At 39.2% G+C, this 21,240-nt stretch overlaps 1 protein-coding gene across 1 annotated transcript in view; it reads left to right on the forward strand.

The window, feature by feature from the left end:
• Positions 1-21,240, forward strand: part of bcam (basal cell adhesion molecule (Lutheran blood group)) — a 55,156-nt gene that overhangs the window by 12,960 nt on the left and 20,956 nt on the right. The gene's annotated exons all lie outside the window — the stretch shown is intronic.

The raw sequence follows: 21,240 nt of genomic DNA on the forward strand, positions 1-21,240 counted from the left end.
TCTGCTATATGGCCAGGTGGCATCAACCAGCAACATGTCCTGGCATGAACTACTACACACCCCTTCCAACACACAAGGTGGTGTAATCAATGTCAAAGTCAACCTCCTCTACCCCATGATCTGCCCTCACCCCTCCTAGAATCCCCACCCATCTCTCCATCTGCTTCCTGTATGTGCTGGACAAATGGATTGAGGGTCCATCTAACATTTGTGGGTGTCCCATATCAAAAATTTGAAGTTTGCTGTTCAGAAAACGTTCCTTACCATAGCCCTTAGTCAGAATATATGCCACATTTAACATCAAACCCTTAGTTTTAATGGTTAATTTAAAGCTAAAGTTTGTAATTACTTTGCCATTTTCAAATGTAATTGCAAAAATAATAATCTTTTCCCCTTGTCTGTCATTTGTTAAACAGATAATCCATCCCAACTCACAACTTTTATTTTATTTTACTTAAAAATATTGTCATTTGTAAGACTTTTTTCCCCCATGGATTTAAGATGTGTATGTTACATATGACATCTACTAAGGTCTATGATTGGAACACTAATTAATGACCAGGCAAGATTGTATGCTCTTTTTTTCTGTTGTGCTTCCTCTTCTTTTCACTCTCTCTTGATCTTTCCATCTTTCTGTCTCTGGGAATGATAGTTTACAGTGTTGTGTAGAGCTCTAGATGGAGTGACAGAGAGGGAGTGAGACAGCTGGACACTCATGGCTCCAAAGATCAGCTTACACAAACTCACTGGCATGTCTGACGGCAGTCTCCCTCTCTTTCTCTCCCAACGTCTCTTTCGTTCCACTTCTCTTATTTGCTTGGATCATTGCTCTGTTTCAGTCAAACAAACTCCCTACACACAAAGTGCTATGTGTTACGGTAGAGTTGGCATCTTGTGTTGGTTTGTCTGGAGTGGAGCTCAAGCCTGACATCAAACACACAACTAAACAATGAAGTCATGAAAACAGGATGAAACTGCTCTGGGGCAGTAACCGTGAGCCCTCACAAACACACATTCATTCATTCATTCATTCTAAAAAAAAAAACACGTTTTAAAGGCATGACCCCTCAAGCCCCTGCCGTGTCATTCATTTACAAAGAATGGAGCGAATCGCACATGGAAAAATCTAGAGGGTGCAGATTGAGTGACAGACAGGCAGAAACTGCCCCAACACCCTGCCCCCTTCTCTCCCTCTGCACCCCCTGTTTTTAAGGCGACAGATGGTTGTTTTCTACTCTTCTGTTACTCTGTTCTCTCTTCCTCATACCTGCTTGAACATGGATCCCCCCGCCCCCCTCCAGCCTTGTAAACCCCTACCTTCAGCAAACATCCTAAAATCCACACTTTACCCAAGAGTTAGTACACAGCCTGGGGTGTGCAATTTTCTCCAGGTGTGTTCCTCTGTCGGAAAAGCCTAAGATGGAAGTTGGTTGACTGGGTACTATGTATAACAAAACGGCAAAACAAAATTGCTAAAACTAAAATGAAATCTCAAAATATAAAACTAACTGATTCAAAATATTAATAAATACTATAATATACTATAAATATACTAAAATAACACTAATGACTACAGCTTTGACCAGCTAGAAACCAGTTATCATATTCCAAAACACAGCTACTAGTTTAAGTTAGATTCTCCAGTTGAGATTTAGTACCGATGTATGAAAGATAGATGCTGCATCCACGTATGCTTACTATAAGTAATAGTATATAATATGTGAAAATAGAATGTCGAAATCACAGTGTAAAAATTTTTAAACCCGGATGACTTACTACTTCCAGGAAGATTCTGGAGTGCACATTAAATGGACACTTTACTAATGAGGCCACGGAAGTGGAGTTGTGAAAGGCAGTGTAGTGACGTAACTGACGCTGGTAGATCACATGACACTGACAACATGGCGGATGTAGTACGTCTGAATTTCATTCATACATCGAAGAAGTATGTTTCACTCCAAATGTAGTACCAGACAGTATATGTGACTTCAGGCGCAGCTACAGTCTGCCTGTTGAATTGATTAAAAATCATACCAAATATCTTTATGATGTATGTTGTCTGAATTTCCCATTATGATCATTAATGTCTTTTAAATTGTTACATATAATATAAAATTATAAAAAAGTATAAAATCAAAGTATATATAGTTTTTGGCAAGCTTACTGCTCAGCTTACTATCTAGCACACTGCTAGCCGATTAGCCTGCTAGCTTAGCCTATTCTGGCAATACAAACAGCTACCCCCTGGGGTCCTAGACAAATTGTTCATAACACAGTAGCTCTTTAGGGATTTAGTTACAGGTCTAATAGAGCAGAGAAAGACTAGTTTCCATGACTGACACTTTCCTCTCCTTCTTCCACACACTGTGCACAGCTCCAGTCACCTCGACTGTGTGTTTGTGTGATTTTTAGTGGATAAACCGTGACATGCCTTTTCATGTAAGATGTGTGCGTATTCGCCTACCTCACCAGTCAGACAATGAATCATAGCACAGAAGAAAGGTCGAGATTACATCACGCTCCTTTAATGTTTGTTTTTATCATGTTTTTCAAATACTTCTTTTAATTGAGCTCTGCGTCACACTTCTTTTACTTGTTATCATTTATGCGTTTGTGGAAGGTTCTCCATTCTTCATAATTTCTCTGGAAATTAATTTCAGTAAGAAGGATTTGCCCCCACTGATAGTGTTGTTTATTTGCATGCGCTGTCTGCATCATAGTAGCACTCTTCGGGATTGTGCAAATCAGGTAACATGGCACAAAAATTAGTTTTTGAAATACTGAGTGTGAAAGTGGCTGTTTGGCAACTTTACTCTTCTGATTTTCCTTATTTCTGAATTGCAAAAGAAACAATGGGACACAGAGGAGACAGCAGTAGCCTCTGTTCTTATCACTCTCTTTAACCCAAGGTTCCAGCTCACTGCCCTCCTCTACAGCTCTCTCCGACTATCCTTATCTTCACATGCCCAAGGTTCTGTCCGTCCTGCCAGAACAGTTGAAGCTGAGCAGCCTGTTTAATTTCATTAAAAAAAATTTTATAGCTTTTCTCCTCATTGTTTTCCTTCTAGAATCAGATATCACTCCCACTGTTGCTAGAAGCCATAGTTTTAACATGGCTGCATTACACAATGACTTTCAAGGGGGGTTTGCTTTGGGGGTTGAAGGGCTGACGTTTCGGATGGCTGCCCCTAAACATAAAGACAACTTGCTTTCTCTGTTTAAGCTTTTACTCTTCTGAACAGATCTGTATATTTACATTTGTATTATTTTATTTAAGTCTGGTTTGTAGTCTTACATTTGTGTTTTTTTCAGCATTATTTAGCATTTCAGCAATTACTCCATCGAGGAATTTAAGCTTTATTTCCTGGAGTCAAATTTGCAAAGCCTCTCTCTCTCTTGTTCTCGTCTTCTCTCCCTGTCCAGCTGGAATTCTGATTAAAGCGATAATTTGTCACCTGCCGCCTAATGATAAACATCTTTTTTTCTGGCAATGCTGGTTCTTCCTTCATGTCTTTGTTTTCTCTTTACTCTTTGTCTTTAAACTTATCTGCTCCTCAGCAGACCATGAACTCCCCGGCCTTTCTCCCCTCCGTCTTCTTCATGCCCGTGTTTATAAGTCTATTTTGAGGAATTAGGCGCGTGGATGTATTGTCAGTTCTATCGGTGTGACGAGCAGTACTGTATCTGTATGTTTGTGTATTTATTGAGGAAGTAATGCATTAGCTGACCTTGATCTGATTATTGCTCTGCCCTTGTCTGTCATTGTCTTTGGTATGGGCAGAAAAGATGTACATTTCATTACATGCCACTCTGGAATACTTAAATTCTTTTTGAACAATTGTCAAAAAAAAGTATTTAGACATTAAACTGTACATTTGACCATTTTGTATGTGACAAAACAAAATCTTTACACCGTGCCTTTGTATGTAACCTCAATATTAAGTCAACGACCTTAAGGATCATACAAGACACCAGCCGTGATGAATCTGTATTATTTTTAAGGGAAGGAAGGTAAATCAAGGAGTGTTTTCAGTAGGTAGTGGAATGTCGGGAGTCAGATCTGAGGGGCGGATATGGAGATGAAGATGTGTTTACTGACAACAGCATTAATGGAAGGCGGCGTGAGCAACAAGCAGCGTCCCAGAAATAGAGAAATCCTTTTGACGGATCATAAAAAGCGAGAAAGATGCAATAATATGTACATCCAATCCTTATATCCTATCCACAGCCTTAAGGAACCCTTGTCTCCAAATCCGGCGTTGAGTGACAGATTTTAAACAGCCATGAGAGAATGTGTGTGTGATTATCTCAGTCTGGGATGGTGTCATGAATTTCATGTGTGGTCCTCAGTATGATGTTTTATTCCACCTCCCTTATTTTGTGTGTGTGTGTGTGTGTGTACTGACACTCCATTTTTGTGTTTACAGACTTTTCTGGCTCTTCTCATTAATTGTAGCGCTCTATCCCTGACGATCTCCCCTCCGCCGCCCCCACCCATTCTATCTCTCATCTCTTTAGTTCCTGGCTCCTGCAGGTTGAGACGTGTTATGTCTAATGCAGATAAGGACCATTCTTCAGTTCACACTGCAGATCTCAATCTGTACCGCAGCTCGCACAGGCTGAGCTCTGCTCTGTTGTTAAACTTTTAATGTGCTTTTACTATTATTCACTATAGGTGTTTTAATGCTAGCTTTGGAGGGGAAATCTTTGAAATTCCATGGAATGGATTTAAACCTTTGCTCTTCATTAAGCTTTCTGTGTTGCTAATTTGAACTAGACTGTTTTTCTTGTCCTAAATATAAGTCAACATGAAACTTTTTTCAGCACCCAGTGTATTTCTGAGTGGGACAGCATATTCTCTGGAACAGTTCCATTTTTCCTGATTCTTGTAGCACTCCGTGGTCTCCCGTAATAAATTTAATTTTTATATTCTGATGTATTTCAGAGCGAGGCAGAATATTCACAGAGAAAAAAAAACAGGGTGGGACATGATTAACTGGGACTTGATTACATCACAAAAATGTTGGTTTCATATACCAAATTTTAGCCAAGTGGTTGGAGTGGAGAAGTAAAAAATTAAGCAAGACATTTGGTGTTAGGGAAAAGGTGAAGCAAGTTATTATATTTTATATTTTAATCATTTGTATTAATGCAGTTTTTATGTCAATTCAATTCAATTCAATTCAATTTTTATTTATATAGCGCCATTACAACACCCAAAAAGGTGCACAAAGCGCTTTCCATAAAACACATAAAAAGACAACAGTATATAAAAATTGAAAGTAACTAACACAACGACTAAAAACAAAACAAATGATTACGTGTTGAAAGCCTTCCTGAAAAGAAACGTTTTCAACTGTGATTTAAAAACACTAAACACAGTAATGTTACGAAGGGTAGTAGGTAAGGCATTCCACAAAGTAGGACCCTGGATGGCAAAAGATCGGCCTCCAAACTTTTTGCATCTAAACTTGGGGATAATCAAAGAGGTGTTCTGAGAGGAGCGGAGGGTTCTGGCAGAATGGTATACAGTGACCAGCTCAGAGAGGTAAGTTGGGGCCAGACCATTAATGGCCTTAAAAACAAACATCAGAACCTTATACTCCACCCTAAAACGTACCGGGAGCCAATGAAGTGAACAGAGGACGGGGGTGATATGAGTATGTTTGTGGGTATTTGTAAGGAGACGGGCTGCTGCGTTTTGAACCATCTGAAGACGGTTGAGAAGTGATAGGTTAAGCCCAGTGTAGAGGGCATTACAATAATCCAGCTTTGAGCTGATAAATGCATGAATGGCTCTTTCTAGATCAGCACGGGACAGGAATGATTTCACCTTACTGAGGAGCCTAAGCTGGAAAAAGCTACTCTTAACGACTGCACCAATCTGTTTGTCAAAATGCAATCTATTGTCGAAAGCAACACCCAGGTTACGAACAGTGGATGCAAACTGGGGCGTGAGAGGGCCAAAACTAAGAGAGCTGCAAGGTGAGTCCTGCGTGAACAATATATACTCGGTCTTACCTTCATTCAAATGAAGAAAGTTTTGAGAGAGCCACCGTTTAATGTCCTGGATGCAGTTATGGATGGGGTCTAATGCTGAATGATTGTTCAAAACTACAGGAAGGTAGACTTGAAGGTCGTCAGCATAGAAATGAAACTGAACGTTGTGCTTAGAAATGAGTTGACCTAGTGGCAGCATATAAAGGGAGAACAGTAAAGGACCAAGAATAGAACCCTGGGGCACACCAGATGATAAAGGGGCAGCTGAGGAGGAGAAGTCATCAAGCATTACTGAGAAAGTTCTGTTGGTGAGATATGACGAGAACCATTTTAGCACCGTGCCCTGTAGACCCACAACATGTTGGAGCCGGTCGATGAGGATTGCGTGGTCGACGGTGTCAAAAGCAGCGGTAAGGTCAAGCAGCACCATAACCACTGAGTTTTTGTTATCCAAGGCTCTAAGAATGTCATTATGAACCCTCAGTAAGGCTGACTCTGTACTATGTCTAGACTTAAAGCCAGATTGAAATTTGTCCCCTCAATTCATATTGATGTGGGGTGTTCTGCCTCTTCTGTGATGTCTTAACTCTGATCTCTGCTTTATAACCTCCAGCAGTGTCAGATTGTACCTAATGCAATCAATAAAGACAGGCCTGTGCATGACCTGACCTGACCCCACCCTAGACCCCGCCACCCATCTCAGTCCTCCATCCCGCCTCAGTCCATCTTAGGGGACACACCCTCCCCATCTATCTCTGTCCCCTTAGTGACTGTCCTACAAAGACAATTACCGCCTGCTTGTAAACTTGTTAGCATTCCATTGTTGTCCTCTCCGCCCTTCAAATTTAGGGCTTTTCCCTGTGGATACAAAGCAGGAAGCATTTATTTTTTCTGATTTCGTATGCATGTACAGTCATAGCCAACCCATTTTTGCAACAGGGTGGAAAGGGCAAGTGGACGTGCTGGTTGAGTGTGTGTGTGTTAACAGACTGATATATGCCAGGTGTCTCATAATTGGACAGATTAGGTTTGAATATCCCATACAGATACACAGAGGAAATGCTTTGGTGGGCAACTCATGTGTCTACACTCGTCTATCCAATCTGTTTATCTGTGTCCTATCTGTTACATCAATATGAATGGAATTCAAACTTCTTTGCATATATGTATGCAGTGTGTGGAATGTTGCTGTTCACATGACACAGAACTCAGAACTGATGCAGGCAAAAGCATGTTACCCCTATTGTCCCAGCGCAGATAATGCAAAAACACGCTGTAGAGAAAATGTGATTATATGTTTAACATGTGAGTGTATTATCTCATGTGTGCGCAATGCGCATTACATATGAGGCAAGATGTTAAAACGAAAGGCCTTTCCAGCACTCAACACGTACACAAACACAAAGTAGTTTTTGTGTTGTGTTGGTAATCAGACTATATTAGTGGAGTGAATCGACAATTTCCCTTGTCCACTAAAAGCATTCTGTAATCAGTTCACTTCATCATCGCTCAAGGTTTTCCATTTCCTCTTCCTCGCTCACTTTGGGTTTGTTCCTCTGTAAAGTTCTTTCAGGATGATTTTTTGTTTGTTTTATCAAATATCATGAGCACCAGACATATTTACTAAAATCATCTTTGGGCAATTTCCGTACATTTGTGAGAGCGATGCGTTAATATGGTTATGAAACTGTTCCATTAACACTATTTAACCTGTAGTGAATTTTTGCTGATGTGCAATTGCATTATAGGCTGTTAACGTGTTAAGCATATGATGGAGAGGCAACAAAATGGTTTTAGAGTGAGATAAAACACAGGCATCTACATTTCATCATTATATGGCACTCTGGAATACTTGATTCTGATTAGTCAATCACAGCATCCCGCAGTAAAATATTGTTGTAAATGGCTATTAAACTGTATATTTGAATGTTATATATATATATATATATATACACGCACACACACACACATATATACAAATAATAGTTATATAACATTTAATGTTGTTTTTAATTTGTATTTTAATATTGCATTTATTTGCTCAGTTTGGTGGTAGCACTCTGTGGTCTCTTCTCACATAATCAAATCATATTGTGTAAACTCATACTCATATTTTGTGTCTATTTATATATCTATTTGGTAAGTTGTCATCTAATTTACAGCATAATGTACTGTCAAACAGTCATTATTACTTCGACTTAAAAAAAAACACTAGCACAACCCTGCCTTCACTGCTCACATGCTCTGTTGCTAATATTTTGCATAATTAAGTTAAGTTCCCAACAAATTGAATTTCCTGCCGAAATGAATAAAGGTCTGCAAGTGCCCCTCCATGTCTGTGTGTGTGGTTGTGTTTTAGCGTCCTCTGTGCTAGGTGACCCTCTGTTTTAATCAATCAAAGTGGCTCACAAGACCTTGACAGCTTGACACAGAGAGGATGAAAAGAAAGGCAGAGAGTACAGTAGAAAGATGAGGAATGATGTGAATCTGTGCTGTAATTGCACAGGAGAGAAGTGGAATCATTAAAGGTAGAGTGAGCTGCGCTAACGGGGATAAGATGGATAAGCTAGCCATGAGCTGCATCGATCCCTCTGTCATACTCTCTGACTTGTTTACACACTCAATGCCCTGAGTTACAGAGCTAGAGACACAAACCCCAAGCCCCTGTAAGACCGTGACTCGTTACCCTCCACTTACTCACGGTCATTCAAGCATTATAAAGCTAATCCGCCCTAATAGGGAAAAGAGAGAGAGTGAAATAGAGGGCTTGGTATAGTAGTGAAGGAGAGCAAGCAAAATGGAGGGATAAAATGGAAGAGTGGTTTTATACTAGAGGCTTAGCTCTGTGTTTTTGCTTTGAGACACTGATAACCTGTACAGACAGTCCCAGGTGATGATGGCATGTCATGTTTTGTCCCGCCAGTCTAAACCCAGCCATAATCATACATAAATCCCCTCCAAACACTGAAATGCACTGATAAAAATCATTTGGGAAAGGAGAATAACAAGGAAATTGGCAAAAAAGTGCAATGGTATGGTATTATCATGTTTTTTGACATAGTGGTACCATAATAATATCATGGATGGTGTTCTTTAAGTACACTGGAATATAAAATAATGCAATATCAGTTAATATATAATATTTATTTTGGCAGATACGACAGTCATGTAATGTTAGTGAACAATAACCAATATGTGACCCTGGACCACAAAACTAGTCACAAGTAGCACGGGTATATTTGTGGCAATAGCCAACAATACATTGTATGGGTAAATATTATCGATTTTTCTTTTATGCCAAAAATCATTAGGATATTAAGTAAAGATCACGTTCCATGAAGATATTTATTAAATTTCCTAACGTAAATATATATGTAAAAAAAAAATTGTGAATGGATGCAGCAAAATCGCGAACATTAATGGATAACTTTAAAAGCGATTTTCTCAATGTTTAGATTTTTTTGCACCCTCAGATTCCAGATTTTCAAATAGTTGTATCTCGACCAAATATTGTCCTATCCTAACAAACATACATTACTGGAAAGCTTATTTATTCAGCTTTCAGATGATGTATAAATCTCAATTTAAAATAATGTACTCTTGTGACTGGTTTTGTGCATGGTCCAGGGTCACATATATGGATCCTTTTCACAAACTGTACAGTTATTAACATGATAAAACTAGCAAAGTTAATTTTTTAAAAAAGTTAACGCACATTTATAACACTATACTTTGTTGGTGGTCCATTGGCCGATATTATGAATATGCTTGCATGTTGCTTTAAAAAAAAGTGGTGACCCAACATAGGACCAAACCTGTAATACGTTTTTAAATGAGTTAATCTCATTTGCATGTATAGACATGTCAACTTTTTAAATTGAAGAGATAATGCTTATTTTGCTATCCTAAATGCATGATTAGTTGATTGCGCTGTATTATTTGCATTTAACATCACTTTTCCTTGTTATTCGTGATCCTATAAAAAAAAACCTAAAATGAAGCATCAAAACATTATAATGTACAGCAGAATTTTTTTTATACTTTTTGTAAGACTAATGGCAATAAAAAATGCCAGTGAAAAAATACAGTAATATATGATTCTGATATGGTCCCCAATATATTGTACATTTATACTGAAGTCCCTTGGTTTTGCCATCTGATACTATCACTGTACCATAGTACCAGTACTTTTTTGCAAAGGGAATATAAAAACTCTTCAGTTCTGCAACTGAACAGTGAGTGAAACAGTGGAGAGGAAAGATGAAAGGGTGTGTTGAAAGTTTGTGTATGTGTGTGAATCTGACCTTTAGCCTTCAGTTTGCTGTTAGCACTGTCAACATTGTAAACAAACTCACTTTATACCGGAGACAGGCTCAGAGAAAAAAAAAGAAACAGAAGCAGCGGGAAGAAAATAAATTCTGGAGGGAGAGACGTGAGGCTGAGAAAAAGTGAAGAGAGAGAGAGAGAGAGAGATTGGAGGGGAGAGGAGGCAGGCAGGTGCGGGACTGACTGTAATAGCATTGTGCAGAAAACAGCAGGACACAAGCAAACCCTGACCTGCTCCTCTCGCTCTGTCCTTCACCCTCTCATCCCCCTTATCAGCCCTCAGTCCTCCCTTCTTTCACTCAGACTCTTAAAACTCTCTCTCAGATTCCGATTTACTCCATCAGAGCTGAGATTTACACGGCCCAGTGCGTCTCGCTATCTTTTCCTGACACACACACACAGACTGCGGTCACTACAGTGGCGGGGCCTCCGGTAAGTGGACCTCATGAGATATTCCCCGGTGTTCGCTTTCCCTGTTTTCACGGGACCGGTTCGACAAGACTCCCCTTATTGTATTTCACCATGGAGACGTGCAATGTTATGATAACAGTCTACTTTAATCCTATCGGATTAACACCGTATCATTTGATTAAATTTTCGCTCATGGGGGAAGCTGTTAATAAACGCATTGCAGATGTAATTATGCATAGTCATTCGGCGTTTATCGCTCGGCCCACAACAGATGCTCATTTTCTTATATCCTGCCCTCATTTCCTTCTCTTCCCATTCTCACCAACCTGGAAACGGGAAAGGAAAACGACACCATCTTAACTATATGCTGGTTGACAGGAAAGCAGGCCCGGGGATGTACAGTCAAACATCAGCAGCCTCAGGGTTTGGAGTCACTATCCCTCTTCCCTCCCTCCCTCTTCTCCTCTCTGCTGCCAAACCGAAGCTCATTAGAGGAAAAGGGATTCCTGACTAAATAGAATGGGGCTCCTGCCAGACTGGGTGAAAAATTAGGGAGAGAGGAAAAAAAGAGAAAAGTGAGTAGAAGTGAGGAAATATATATTAATTAAAATGATCACATATATCTATCGATTTTCTAAACCGCTTACCCTTTGTATTCTTATCTTAATCAATCAATAAAAAATAAAAAATAAACTGTCTGTCGCAGTCTGTTAGATTTATATTTTGAAATTTGACACTGTAAACCCTGGGTTAAGATTCTTATTTGCATGTTTATGAGGTTTAATAACATAGATCGGGCAAATACGGCATGCAACAAGCACATAACCTGTTTTAATATTTGCTTCATTTATGGAAATGTCATCACTTCAGTTAATATGTGTTGACATTTTTTACAGGTTCCCTCAGACACTGAAACTAAACAGCATGAAAGTTTCTGTGCAGAGCTCATGAATATTTAATGAGACAGGCATTGTATCGTTTATGATTGGCTGTCTAACATTCTAGTACTGCATTGTTTCACACTGCACTTTTTTGGCACTGCAATTCAGCAGGGCTTCATACCCCAGGGTTAGATATGGTGCCAACCACAATGACATTTCAAAATGACAAATGTGAAATGTTACTGAACCCAGTGTTAAAACTGGCCTGGTGAAAAACGTAACTGTGAGCTAAAACAAAATGTGGTGTACTGCATAATCATCTCCTTAAATCTTTAAATTTACTTAAAAATTATTCTTGCTCTAATTAGATTCATTTTCAGTTCTTCCTGTTATAAAAGCCAAAGAAAAGAGTGAAATATGGGCTGAAAGTTGCAGGTTTTTTTGTTTGTAGGATCCGATTACTTCCTCAGTTTACAGTAAAGCTACAGTAAAGTTTACTTGACTGTTGCGTATATATATATATATATATTATATACAAGTTTGTGTCCCAGCCACCCGCAAAGTCCCCGCCCCATAGACCCTCCCTTCAAAAGTCACCCGCACCATTGTCCAGCTAATAAAGCACCTGAGTGTGAGAAATGTGGAGCTTAAGGAGGGTGAAAGAAACAGTGAAAGAGCAGACAAAAGGAGAAGTGTTAACTGAAGTCAGGAGACTAGCATTAAAACTGACATGAGCTGCAGAGGGCTGGAGGAGGGAAGCATATGTTTGTGTGTGGCCTGGCTGAAAGCAGACCTTCGTTTGAACTTAAGTTCATAGTGACCAGTAAGAAAACATGGAGAGAGGAACTAGTATAAAATGAGATCTCAGTTCCAATTTTTCTCTTAGACATGGAGATTAAAATGAATTGGCAATTGTGATTGATGTAATTGGTTCGGTTTTCCTACTCTCTCAAACTACTTATATATTTGTAATTTTTTGTATCTGATTATTTTACAGTATTCAAGTTAAGTCAATGCAGATTGTTTCAAGCAGCTTTACAATGATAACAGGAAAATGATTCAATGATGAAAACAGAGTTCATTTCGGCTGTAGAGCAGCTCTAAAAGAAAATAGTGTCATTGTTCAGCAATAAACATAAAATATATTGTTACTTTACTTACACTACCATTCAAAAGTTTGGGATCAGTGAGAGCTTTTGTTATTTGTTCTTTTTTATTTATTATAAATTGCAATAACATTTCACATTTTTTATATATAAATGCTGCCTTGGTGTGCAAAAAACATGAAAAAATCTCACCAACCCCAAACTGTTGAATAGTAGTGTGCAATCAACAACTTTAAATCAATAGTTGTGTGTTTTTCATCGGATTATCTCATGTTACAATGCTTTATACACAATTCCATGTTTATTCCCTCATTAAGGATGTGAAGTACGCTGTGGTCTTTCTTTTTTCTTTCATAAATATTTTTTTTGGTCAACTCGAAATTTTCTTTATTTTATTCTCAATGAAAAAAATGACAATGTTTTTCAACAATTTCCTCATCTATTTCTATGTTTTTAATTTGTGAACATTTGAATAAAAATACACAATCAATTAGCCACAATCAGTTAACAATAATTAAATCATTTCAATAATTTTTATATGAAGGGATTTCAGGAGAAATGAATACTTCCATGAGAGATATAATTGACATGGATATCTGGAACCTCAGTGGACATATTTGCAGCGTTATGGGTTCATGTTTATTTTTATTCCTCGGAAACATATTTCCTGCTGGAACAAAGCATTGTTGATTGAGCTAGGATAACCCCTTTTCCTTCTGGTTATCTACACCCCAAACATACCGCTCTGTCTGCTCAATATTTATAAAAGCAACTTAATATCATCCCTCGAAGAAAACCATGCTGCACAAAGGGAATGTTGGGACACAGCAAGAGAGAGATGGAGTAGAGAAGTGAAGTGGCTCTGGATGGAGAGTGAGCGAGAGAGAGAGAGAGAGAGTGAAGGGGCAGCGCTCGTTGTCCTAACCCTTTTAGCGAGATTAACTCGAGCCGTAATGTCTCTCTCACATGGCCCTACTATTTATCTTCTGACTCAGCTCTCTTTCTTTTTTCCTTATCCTTCTATCTCAATAATGAGGTTGTGTGCTACGGCAGAGCCTGCATTGTGGATGCGGCAGCTGTAGGATTAAAACACACCAGCAGCATGGCAGCTCTCATGCAGTAACTGTCAGCACTAATACACCCCACACAACCCCTTCATCCACTCCCACCCCACTGCTGTCAATCAAGTTATTTTTTTACTGCTGCCTGCCTCCATTTTCAGTTTTTATTCCACCTCTTTCTCTCTTAGAGCTCTCCTATTTAATTCACTTCATTTTAGATGTCCATTACTGGCTGTTCCACCATTAACTGCCAGCTAGCCCGACTGATTGCTCTGCCAAACAATGCATATATCTGGCTCCTGCTATAGATGCTCATTTTTTTGCTAAAATAAATGGGTGAGTGCAGACATGCACTCGATTGGAGCATTTAGACTCCTTCAATTTAGACATCTCTATCTCTTTTTATATTTCCCCATTTGCATCCATCCATCTTTGGGGTTTTTGCACTCTCCGCTCTCAAATGTAACCGCCCAACCCCCAAAGAGTGCCCCATCTCCTTCCACAGATTTCATTCTCACATTGGTCTCTGCTCTGGGAGCCGAAGTTAGGAATACGGGGCTGTAATTGCACTGCCTGGGGGCCAGTGAGGTGATCGGGAGAGCGGGAGTTGTCCCTCAGCATTAAATATTAACTCTTTTTTTCATCTCTGCCTCTTTGCTGACATGCCCTAATAAGAATCCCATCTCTTCAGTTTTGTCAATGTCATGTGAGGTTCATCCCAGTTCCTTAGAGGCGATTTCAAATCGAGTTTCCTGAAACAGGTCATTTGAAACTTTCGAGACGGGCCCTAATATTGCGCTCCGTCCCTTCTTGTTGACCGCATAACGAACTATGATCAGATTAAGTGACATACATCATGTATTCTGATATAATTTGTGCCATTTTGGCAAACAGATATGCTTCTATATTTAGTCTTGCAGTGCAAGCTTACATATCTAAGATTTTGATATTTTCCTCTATTAAATTTTAAGTTACTAAGTAAAAAGAATAAAACATCAGCTGTGTTGGCTGCAGAGGATATATTTTGTCTGAATTATTAATTTAGGATTTGCGGCATAACCTTCTTAGACAAAATGCACCAGCCTAACTAACCAGACTATAAATTATAGATGCAGAACAGTGTATTGGATAGCTTTTAATATATCCCCTACATAGATTTAGCATTGGATGATGAAGTGCATGCTTAATAACACTTTTTTAATCTTTTATTAATTTATCATACAGATCATCGTAATGTGATCTTCACATTGCTCCATTTTATTTGTGTATGTAGTTTCTGATGTTTCTTTCCTCTTTCTCTCATGTTATGTGTAGGGCTGGCCCTCAGATTGAATGTGTTTGACTCGTGATGCCATTGTCAGGGCGACAGCACTAGCGGGGTGGAATGCCAGCAGCACAAAAGACCAAGCGTGAACTGACCTTGTAGCCCACTTCCCACTGTTTATCCTCAGACATCAAGATACTGAGACTATTTACCTATTTATAGAAAAACTAGAGTGTCCTGGGTTTACATGTCAAAGCATATCATCAAGAAAGAGAGAGAGGGCCTGGAAAATAATAATTTTGGTTGACTTGGTCAATACGAAATCATGTTTTTACATTTCTATGTGTGTGTGGGCGGGGTCTGGGGGAAAAAGGAGTTCCATAAGTTTGAGGTTCGCTGGACTGTGTGAGGCAAGAGCATCGGCCACACAGGTGCTCACGTTAATAAAAGAACATTAAAACTGTTAAGTGAGTCTATAATTTTCTCCGATCGCTACAGTAAAAAAAAAAACAATGTGTTTCGGCTCAAAGTATCAAACATGTTTATGTCCTGCGAATGAAAGGAATCAAAGAGTCTGTGTTCATTATACACTACATTTTTTTTGTCAAATTTTTCAAATTCCGACTGCTGAAAATCTGTAGACTAGCTCTGACTTAACCCTTGTGTTCTGTTCGAATTCTGTGTACTCCCCTTATGGACCGGGTCAAATTGACCCTAATTGGATTCAATACAATTCCTCAAAAACCACACTATGAAAAACAACAAAGATTTAGATACAAACTGTAAACTTTTAATATCAGCATTTGTCAAACATTACAAAAACATTATATCTGAAAATATGATTTATGAAAATGTTTTTAAAACATTTTTTAAAACAGTTTTGTTTTGACAAAATTGGAAAATAAACAGTATACTGATTTTTTTTGCATATATTTTTTTTTTTTTTTTTTTTTACATTTTATGCTTTGAACATCGTAACTGAACAAAAAAAATTGCTATATAATGAAATTTTTTCATTTTCCTAAGTTAACTTTCCCTAGTTTCCTAAGACCTATTTTCCTAGTTTCATTATTCACTCACTGGGAAGTGAGAAACCAAGCATAACAAAAACATACATCACACACATCGTTTTTTATTTATTTTTTGGCTCTGTGAAGCTGCCTTTGAAAATCCTACATAAAAGTTTTGGTTAAAAGCTAGGTATTTTAGATATTTTGAATATTGAAATGAGAGCTTATTTTACTATCTGTGTCTGACAAAGATTTTCATCTGTAATTTGCAAATAATTCTGAACACTGTAATTTTAGCTTTTTCAAGTGTGTTTGGTTAGGGTTAGAGCACTTTTAGATGCACTTGCACGTTAGAACTGGAGTTGAAGTGCCCTGACATACAGAAAATAAATGTTTTTATTTTGTGTCTGTATATGCTTTTGAATGGCTGTCTATGAGGGTCAAATTGACCCGCGAACATCACAAACGTAACAGTAATTTTGTTTGTATATGTCAAAACACATCAGCATGTTGAAACTTTGCATGCATGTTCATCATGATAAATGAGAAAAAGTCACAAAATATCAAGAAAAAAAACAAAGGTTAACCAGTATTTCCAACAACTTCGAACAAAATCGAAACGGGTCAAATTGACCCGCAACATAACACAAGGGCGCCGACTCAAATTGGGGCAAAAATCTGTAGAAAAACTGTTGTGTGGTGTATTCCAGCCTATAGGAAATAGTGTAATTTTTAATCAGCACATAATAACTTGCTCTTCTTCTGACTTTCCTTTTCTTCTAATGTAACTTTTGCCACACAGCCTATTAAGTAATGTTTACTAATAGCAAAATAGTTACTCAAGCAAGGTTTTAGCTCCATTTTGGCTCAAATTTGGTATGTAATGCCAAAGACTATAGAATAACACAAGACGCGTCACTCGTATTGTTTTGAATGGGGAAAAGTGCAATGCTCAATTTGCCAGAATAAGTCCCGCCTTCTAAATAAGAGCCAATAGCCGATTGGTAAAGTCATCGCATCACTGCAGCATGACGTTATAAGTTCCAGTTCCTATATAAACAGTGAGAGGCGCGCTTCCACTGCACATGCGCATCCAGCCTGAAAAATGAATTTTTCTGTCATGATTCGAGCGTTTAGAAACAATTTACATTCGCCGGTTCCCGCCTCCTTCTTCCCAAAACATCTAACCTCATTACGGTAAGCTTGGCTTAAGTTTTGGAGAATTTGATGTTTCCCCATTCAAAGAGATAGGAGCTGCACTTGCATGCCCGAGAGGCGTTTTAAAGATGGCCGGCGAGTGAAATGACTTGTCTTAAAGGGACTTTGGTAATGCCGACTTTTCACAATCCAGCCAGTTCTCGACCAATATGGGATGAGATGGAAGTCATGCCTAAATTTTTTTTCCTCACTGAATATTCTGCTTAAAGGTAAATTCAGTAGTTCTTTAGCTATAGCGTCAACATTGCTATTCTTTGCTTACTCTAAGTACTGATACCACAATAGTGTTAGACGCTGCACTGCCTTCTGTCAACGTCGAGCAGCAGCATGATTGTCTTTGATTTTCACTGAATCGCACGTTTTCTTCTGCCTTCAGCCCTATTCTGCTTCTTCGACTCTACAGGTACTGATTCTCCTCTTATGTCTGCTGCTAAATAAAATCTCTGTTTCACTGTCTGATTTTTGCTCTTCACCTAATTTTGCATCAGTTTTAAGTCTATAGAGGTGGTGTATCAATGAGCTTGAGAAGTCTCTCCTTTATTTAGTGAAACTTGGTGGGTCACGTCATTTCAACATGGCGATACATTGAGGGGAATGACCCACATCAGACATCATTTAAACACTTTTTCAAACTGCAATTGACAGCAACTTTAACCAAGCAAAGGTGAGAAAGAGGAACAGAGAATGGAGGAGACCGCTGAAATTTGTGTACCAGAGTCACTAAAAGGCAGAGAAGTGTGTAAGGCTAGTGAAGGATGTAAAGCATGGCTGAATGTTTAACAACCAATAGCATGCAATCATAACAGCATGACTGTAAATATATACTATAGCGTCATTTGTCACAGGTCCACGGTCCCAAAAGGAAAACAGAGAGATGCATGAGGCGGAGGAATGTAGCGCTCGGCAGGAGCCAAAAGATCAATTCCCATGCTCTTTTGATGTCCTGTTTTAGTAGAAGACTCTGACCACACATACAGATAGTCTGTAAATCTCAGTCAGTTAAGCCTAAACGCTTAAAGTAAATATTCAAGCCTTAAGGCTGATTTATACTTCTGCGTCGGACCTACGCCGGAGCCTCTACGCTGTATACTACGCGTTGGTTTTAATTTATACTTCTGCGCCGTTGTCCGCGTTGATGCACGCAGAGGGAACATGTGAAACCCGAGGGAGCGGTTCTAGCAGATCAATCACAGCGCTTGCGTCCGCGTAGAATCGACGCGTTGTTACATTTTTGGAGAGGTGCACGCCGAAGGGTACGCGCGCTACACACAGCCTACGACGTAGCTACGGCGGGAGGTCGACGCAGAAGTATAAATTGGGCTTTAGTCTTATGTCAGTGAAAGTGTAAGTGCAGTCTAACCAGTGAAAGATGTGCTTCAGATGTGACCACTTTCTGGTTTATGGCAGTCATGTGCTTAACTCAAACAGGAATTATCAATTAAGTTGAGTAAAGTGTATTGATCATGAGGAATGTCTTCGTTTGATGACTGGCTCACACATGCACTTTACAAAACGTACCAAAATGCAAAACAAATACTCAGAGGTTCTGACTAGGGTGACTCAATTCACACGGTTTCAATTTGTCTCAGTTTGTTGGTGTAATAGGTGACTGTAGGAGAAACTTCTGGCTATTCTAAGTGTTGATCAACCTATGGACTAAAAGTTTAGTTGTTCAATTTTCCATTCTGTCTTTTTGCTTTTGGCAATCTCCCGCTACATTTATCATATTATTACTTATCCTCAGTTTCACTTCTCGTTCTTTCTCTCTCTTATTTCTCTCTCTCTCTCCTGCTCCAGTACGTGTCTGTCTTTTTCTGCTCACCCTGATCTCTTCTCTTTGCCCTGTGACTGAGGGTTTGTGTGCCAGTGTGTGTGTGTCAAAGTCAACGAGAGAGCCAGCAGCTGCTGTTGGTGCTCTTGCACCTGTTCTTGTCTCATCATGGCAGTGATGACTGATGTCAGGCCTTACATGGACCCGTCATGCCCCTCTCCACCCTCCACATCCATTAAACACACACACACACGCACGCACGCACGCACGCACGCACGCACGCACGCACACACACACACACACACACACTCACACACTCACACACACACACTCTTTATCTTCAGTTTACTCATTTTGTATTTGGCAGCTTATTTGAAGATGTTGGGAAGGAAGTTCTACATTTCCCACCCACTTTCTGTTCCTTCCAGCAGCTGTTTTCTTAGTGTTTTGTGATTAGCTTTCATTTTCCTGAGGTCTTGTGAGTCTTTAGTCTGCATGCTGTTGTTGTTTTAAACCTGTATGGTTTCTTGAATTGTTGAAGAAACTACTGGCCACTATACACTCACCTAAAGGATTATTAGGAACACCTGTTCAATTTCTCATTAATGCAATCATCTAATCAACCAATCACATGGTAGTTGCTTCAATGCATTTAGGGGTGTGGTCCTGGTCAAGACAATCTCCTGAACTCCAAACTGAATGTCAGAATGGGAAAGAAAGGTGATTTAAGCAATTTTGAGCGCGGCATGGTTGTTGGTGCCAGACGGGCCGGTCTGAGTATTTCACAATCTGCTCAGTCACTGGGATTTTCACGCACAACAGTTTCTAGGGTTTACAAAGAATGGTGTGAAAAGGGAAACACATCCAGTATGCGGCAGTCCTGTGGGCGAAAATGCCTTGTTGATGCTAGAGGTCAGAGGAGAATGGGCCGACTGATTCAAGCTGATAGAAGAGCAACTTTGACTGAAATAACCACTCGTTACAACCGAGGTATGCAGCAAAGCATTTGTGAAGCCACAACACGCACAACCTTGAGGCGGATGGGCTACAACAGCAGAAGACCCCACCGGGTACCACTCATCTCCACTACAAATAGGAAAAAGAGGCAACAATTTCCAAGAGCTCACCAAAATTGGACAGTTGAAGACTGGAAAAATGTTGCCTGGTCTGATGAGTCTCGATTTCTGTTGAGACATTCAGATGGTAGAGTCCGAATTTGGCGTAAACAGAATGAGAATATGGATCCATCATGCCTTGTTACCACTGTGCAGGCTGGTGGTGGTGGTGTAATGGTGTGGGGCATGTTTTCTTGGCACACTTTAGGCCCCTTAGTGCCAATTGGGCATCGTTTAAATGCCACGGCCTACCTGAGCATTGTTTCTGACCATGTCCATCCCTTTATGGCCACCATGTACCCATCCTCTGATGGCTACTTCCAGCAGGATAATGCACCATGTCACAAAGCTTGAATCATTTCAAATTGGTTTCTTGAACATGACAATGAGTTCACTGTACTAAAATGGCCCCCACAGTCACCAGATCTCAACCCAATAGAGCATCTTTGGGATGTGGTGGAACGGGAGCTTCGTGCCCTGGATGTGCATCCCACAAATCTCCATCAACTGCAAGATGCTATCCTATCAATATGGGCCAACATTTCTAAAGAATGCTTTCAGCACCTTGAATCAATGCTATGTAGAATTAAGGTAGTTCTGAAGGGCGAAAGGGGGTCAAACACAGTATTAGTATGGTGTTCCTAACAGTCCTTTAGGTGAGTGTAGTTAAAGTGTCAAGCTCTAAAGTTACCACAAAAAGAAAAGCATCAAAGCAATGTTATTTTAGTATTATTTATGTACTGTTATGTTTATTAATATTTTGAATAAGCGTTTATTTTATTTTCAGTTTTCAATTCAATTTTAGTTTGTTTTCTGATTTGCTTGTCATTTTGACCATTTTTAACGTTTTTTTTTATTTCAGTTTTAGTAATTTTAGTACTTAAACTTAATTTTATTTAGTTGCCAAGACATTTAAAAGTGGAAGTTATTTCCATCAAATAGTTATATTTTACTTTAATCAGCTTTATTTCAATTAACAAAAACAATGTCATATTTTTAGTTTAATAAATCTGGCTAAAAGTAATCCATATGGCTTGTACACTATATTCTAAGTCTTGTTAAAGCATACAATAACTT

The sequence above is a fragment of the Rhinichthys klamathensis genome, unplaced genomic scaffold (genome assembly GCF_029890125.1).
Source record: "Rhinichthys klamathensis goyatoka isolate OS25496 unplaced genomic scaffold, OSU_Roscu_1.1 h1tg000262l_1, whole genome shotgun sequence".
Classification (NCBI taxonomy): domain Eukaryota; kingdom Metazoa; phylum Chordata; class Actinopteri; order Cypriniformes; family Leuciscidae; genus Rhinichthys; species Rhinichthys klamathensis.